Below are 6,023 nucleotides of genomic sequence, written 5' to 3'. Positions count from 1 at the left end.
CTTAAGGATAAAAATCAAATTATATCAACTGATACAGAAAAGGCCGTTGACAAAATCCAATATTCCTTCATGTAAAAGCCACAAAGAAACTAGGAACAAAAAGAAGATGCTTCAGCATAACAATGTGACAAACTTAAAGTCAACAATATGGGCTGGAGAAATAAACCCAGAGGATTTCCTCTAGAATCAAGAATGAGATAAGCATGCCAGTGACTCCCCTCTTGTTCAGTATAATGCTCCAAGTCATACCTAGAACTTTAAGACAAGAAAAAGAAATTACAAGGATTCAAATAGAAAAGAAAGAAGTCAAATTATCCCAACATATAGATGACATGAACTTACACTTAAAAGACCTCAAACACTCTATCAGAAAAAATTTAGACCTCATACACACTTGCAAGAAAGTATCAGGATACAAAATCAACTCACAAAGATGGGTAGCTCTTCTGTCTACCAATAAGAACATGCCAAGAAAGAAATCCATGGGGGAAAATATCTCATTCACAATAGCATAGCTTCAAAAACAAACAACACAACCTAGAAAAACATAGAAATAGACCTAATCAATGGCGTGAAAGGCAGTTACAATAAAAGTGTCGAGAAACTGAGGAAATTAAAGACACTAGAAGATGGAAAGACCTCCCCTACTCATAAATTAGCAGAATCAATATTATGAAAATGGCTGTTACCAAAAGCAATCTACAGATTCAATGCAATCCATCAAAATTTAATGGCATTCTTCACAGAACTAGAAAAAAAAAAAACCCTAAAATTTATATGTGTGGTGGTTTGAATGAGAATAGGCCTCATAGGGTCATATATTTGAATGTTTGGTTCCCAGTTGATAGACTGTTTAGGAAGGATTAGAAGGTGTGGCCTTGTTGGAGGAGATATATCTCACTGGGGGGTAGACTTTGAATTTTCAAAGCCCATGCCAGGCCCAGGCCCAGCCCGCCCCCCTCTCTTGCCTGCTTGCCAACCACCACACTCTTCCATCATGATGATCATGAACTAACCCACTGAAGCTGTAAGCAAGCTACCAATTAAATGTTTTTTTTTTTTCTGTAAGTCTTGTTGGCCATGATGTCTCTTCACAGCAATAGAACAGTAACTAAGACAATATGGAAGCACAAAAGACCCTGATTAGCCAAAGCATCTGTAGCAGAAAGCAATACTGGGCATATCACAAGTCTGACTTCAAATTATGTTACAGAGCAATAGTAACCAGAATAGCACAGTGTCACCACAAAAACAAACACATAGAAAAAGGAAATAAAATAGGAAAAAATAAACCTGTAAGTACATCCACCCCATTTTTGACAATGCTGTCAAAAACACATTGGAAAGAAGACAGCCTCTTTAACAAGTGGTTCTGGGGAAACTAGATTTCCACAAATGAGAACCACATCCCTCACCCTACATAAAAAACCAATTCAAAATGAATCAAAGATTTTTGTTTTGTTTGCTTTTTTAGATGATGTCTTTTGTAGCCTGTGCTGGCTTCAAACTTGTTCTGTAGCTTAGAAATTGGATTTGAACTTCTGATTCTCCTGTCAACACTTTGCAAGGGCTCAGATTATGGGCCTGTACCACTGTGTCTGGAGCTGAGTGAAAGGCCTTAATGTAAGATCTTAAACTTTGAAACTGATAGAAGAAAACATAGTTGCCTTCAAGATATGGGCACAGGCAAGCATTTCCTACAAAGGACTCCAATAACACAGAAAATAATCCCAAGAGTTGATGGATGTGATTATATGACATTAAGAAGCTTCTCCATGCCAAACAAAATAATCATCAGAGAGAAAAGGGAGCATACAAAATGGAAAACAATCTTTGTCAAACAGGGCATTAAAGTTTCATAAAATGTATAAAGAGCTACAAAAATCAAACACTCCAAATCTTCCAATCAATAAATGAACTAATGAATTCAACAGTCGGTTCTCAAAAGAAGAAATATGAAGAGCTAATAACCGCCCGAGGGAAAAGTGTTCAATACCCTTGACTACCAGAGAAATAGAAATAAACTTCTTTGAGAGCTGCTGAGACAGCTTGGAGGGTAAAGGGGTTCACTGCCGAGCCAGACCACTGGAATTCAATCCCTGGACTCCCGTGGTGAAATGAGAGAACCGACTCCTGCGAGGTGTCCGAGTGAGCACTGTGGCACACACACAACACTTAAAAACTGCTTTGAGATTCCATCTCCCTTCAGCCAGAGAATGGTTATCATCAAGAAAACAAACAAACAAAATGATAGCAAATGGCGGTGAAGATGTGGTCAAAGAAGAAACTTACTCACTGCTGGTGGGAGCCATGATGTAAATCAGCAAGGAGATTCCCTAAAAGGCGACTGAAAGTAGAACTAGTCTGGGACCCTATACCACTCTTGGGTCATCTAGTCAACACACCACAGAGATAAATATCCACATTCATCACTGCACTGGTCACAGTAGTCAAGAAATTGAACCAGTCTACATGTCCATCAATATTCCATCTTGGAGGCAAGCTCCTTAAGACACAGAATATTCTGAAGGGAGGTAGAACATTCCATTGTGCAGGAAAGCTCATTCCATTGTGCAGGAAAACCTGGGGACTAACAACTCAAAAGTTTCAGGAAGTGCCTGAAACTGACCAGATACATGAGGTCCCTCCCTTTCCAAGCTTACATAAGCACAATGCCAGCTGCCTAGAAGAGGCAAATCTTGCAAGCTGCCTGAAACAAGCAGAGACCAGCTGTGGTAGTTTGAGTGTAATTGGCCCCCCTAAGCTCATAGGGAGTGGCACTATTAGGAGGAGTGGCTTTGTTGGAGTAAGTGTGGCCTTCAGTTCAAGATGTAGAACTCTCAGCTCCTTGTCCAGCACTGTGTTTGCCTGCACACTGCCATGTCCTGCCATGACAGTAATAGACTAAACCTCTGAACTGTAAGCCACCCCAATTAAATGCTTTTTCTTTATAAGAGTTGCCGTGGTCATGGTGTCTCCTAAGACACCAGCCAAGCTAGCTGAAAGAGGCTCAGCCCCAAGGAGTTACCTGGAAGAGATAAGTTCCAACCTGCAAAGTTGCCTTTGAGTTGTGCAGCAAGCTACAGAGTTCCAGCTTTTCAAAGATGTCATCCATGCTGGGTGGGCTTTAATGATGCAGCTGTCTTGGAGTCATTTCTGCTTCTGTAAATGATCCTCACTTGGACTTGGTAGTATTCTTACTTTGGTCTGTCATGGGCTCTGTATCTGGGGTAAGTAGATGTTTATACAAATCTCCCCAAGAATAGTGTCACACAACACAAGATTAGATCTGTTTTCAAAATCCATCATAGTCACAACAGTTGCCATTTATTTGGGTATCAACTATATGTAGAGTGCTTTGTCTATATCTACTTAATTCTCCCAATGAGAGAAACAGAATTTATTTTTTCCATGTTGAAGTTGAGAAATGAAGTCTCCAATAAATTAAAGGGCTTGTCTGCCCTCCCACAGTTGGTCTATTACAGATCTGGGATATCACTACCTTCATCTGATCATGTGATACATTATTTAAATTTAGTTCTCGGCCGGGCGGTGGTGGCGCACGCCTTTAGTCCCAGCACTTGGGAGGCAGAGCCAGGTGGATCTCTGTGAGTTCAAGGCCAGCCTGGGCTACAAAGCGAGTCCCAGGAAAGGCACAAAGCTACACAGAGAAACCCTGTCTCGAAAAAAAAAAAAACAAAAAAAAACAAAAAAACAAATTTAGTTCTCACACTTACAGAAATATTGTGTATGTACAGATACCACACAGGATCAAGGGACTCAGGATGCTCAGTGAACAGAATACTTATGCTATGGAATTGCATTCTTCATTAGCACAGCGTTTCAAGATAGGGTGGAAACTGGGAGGCCATTCAGAGCCTCCACTTACCAAGGACGTCATGGGCCAGCAGAATTAACATCACCTGTTTCCAGCATCTCAGGTCCCATGCCAAACATAAGTCAGAATCCATAGTTTAACCCAAAGACCAGGTGATCTGAATGAATGTTCAGGTTTGCAAAGCACTGTTTTAAGCAGGACCATTTGTCATTCAGAATCATCTGGGAAGTTTCATAGCATCCAGGACCTCAGTTGCACTGGTGGTAGCGAGACTGAGCTTCTGTGTGCTTTTAAATGCTACCCAGGAGGAGACAGTGTGCAGTCAGGGTTGAGAGTCACTGACCTACTTCAACCCCATTGCCTTACCATCTTTTATTCTTTTCTTTGCTTCATACTGCAGCTATAGCAAGCAGAATGACCTGCCAAATGTAATTAAAAAAAAGTGTGTAGGCTTTAGAGCAAAATAGGTCAAAATGCTTACTCGCTTTATAAGTAGACCATTTATAAAATGGGTAGAAACCCCACCACCATCTCCTCAGAGGGTCACTATAAAGATCATCGATGCCAAGAATGGAGACAGGATGTCAGCACAATCGAGAACCCAGTCAGGGACAACTGTTCTCACTGCCTTTGTCAGATCACCTGAGACAGTAGCACATGACTGTGGGAAGAGCAAAGGGCCAAGGCATCAACAAGTCCTCCATAGAGTCTCTGCGATGGAGATAATTGGCTGATAGGACATTTGCTGAGACAGCTGATTGAAACCATGAGAAGCAAGGCTTCATGGCCCACAGGAAGGCTGAAGTGGCTCCTCTTCGATGAGCTCCTGTCCCAAATTAGCTCTTGCTAAGACACAAAACTCTTCCTGTGCTGCATGTTTATCTTTAATTTATAGAATAATAGACTAACACAGGCAGGAAATAGCCCCTTTGGTGAAATTCATTTACTAACTCTGGGGTTCTTAAAACACAAATGTGACTTCATACTTTTCTGTTATTTTTAAACTATTTTGTGGTAAAATGCACATATGAAATTTGCCACGTTAGTCATTTTAAGTGTCCAACTTAGTGATAGTAAGTACATTCACACAGCTGTGCAGTGATTTTTAGCAGCTTTCTTCTTGCACATACAAGCATAGGAAGCATTTTCATGATCTTTGCTGTTCTGGCATGTTTTTCATTTAAATTTAGAAATGAGCTGGAATATAGGCAAGGATAACCAGCACTAAAGTTTGAAATTGTCTTACCTATTACTGTAGAAACTTTTATGCATTTATAAGTAATGTATATGTATATGTGGTATGTATATGTGGTATCTAGTAGGGGCATTTACACACACACACACACACACACACACACACACACACACATATATATATATATATTAGACACCACAGACTAACCAAAAGCACAGTGCCAGGAATGGGTTACCTTTTTGGAGTTGGAGTTGTTGGCCACAGGCTATGGCCAACACTTTGGTTTCCTGCCAGAACTTAATGGTAAGACCCTATTGCTAAAGATATCACATAATTGAGTTATAGGACATGGAGAAATCAAGCTGGTACTGATCTGGAAACTTCGTCCCTACTGGCTAGCTTTCATAGTACTGAAAGGTGCTATGTGCATTACCAAAAGAAAGCAGTCACTGTGGTCATTTGAATAAGAATGGCTCCCAAGAGCATATATATATATATATATATATATATATATAAATAATATATATATATATATATAAAATGGTTTTTCAAGACAGGGTTTCTCTGTGTAGCTTTGTGCCTTTTTATGCCTTTCTTTGGAGACCAGGCTGGCCTCGAACTCACAGAGATCCGCCTGCCTCTGCCTCCCGAGTGCTGGGATTAAAGGCATGCACCACCACTGCCCGGCAAGCTCATATATTTTAATGCCTAGTCACCAGAGACTGGTGACTTATTTGAAAGAATTAAGAGATACCTTTTTGGAGGAGGTATTTCACTGAGGGTGGGCTTTCAGGTTTCAAAAGTCTATGCTAGGTTCTCTCTCTCTCTCTCTCTCTCTCTCTCTCTCTCTCTCTCTCTCTGCCTGCTGTCTGCATATCAGGATGTAAAGCTCTCAGCTACTACTTTATCCCCATGCCTGTCTGCTCCCAATGTGATGACTGTGATCTCACCCTCTAAACTGTAAGCCAGCCCCCAGTTAAGTGTTTCCAT

The sequence above is a fragment of the Peromyscus leucopus genome, chromosome 6 (genome assembly GCF_004664715.2).
Source record: "Peromyscus leucopus breed LL Stock chromosome 6, UCI_PerLeu_2.1, whole genome shotgun sequence".
NCBI lineage: Eukaryota > Metazoa > Chordata > Mammalia > Rodentia > Cricetidae > Peromyscus > Peromyscus leucopus.
Note: the sequence above shows the minus strand (reverse complement) of the source record.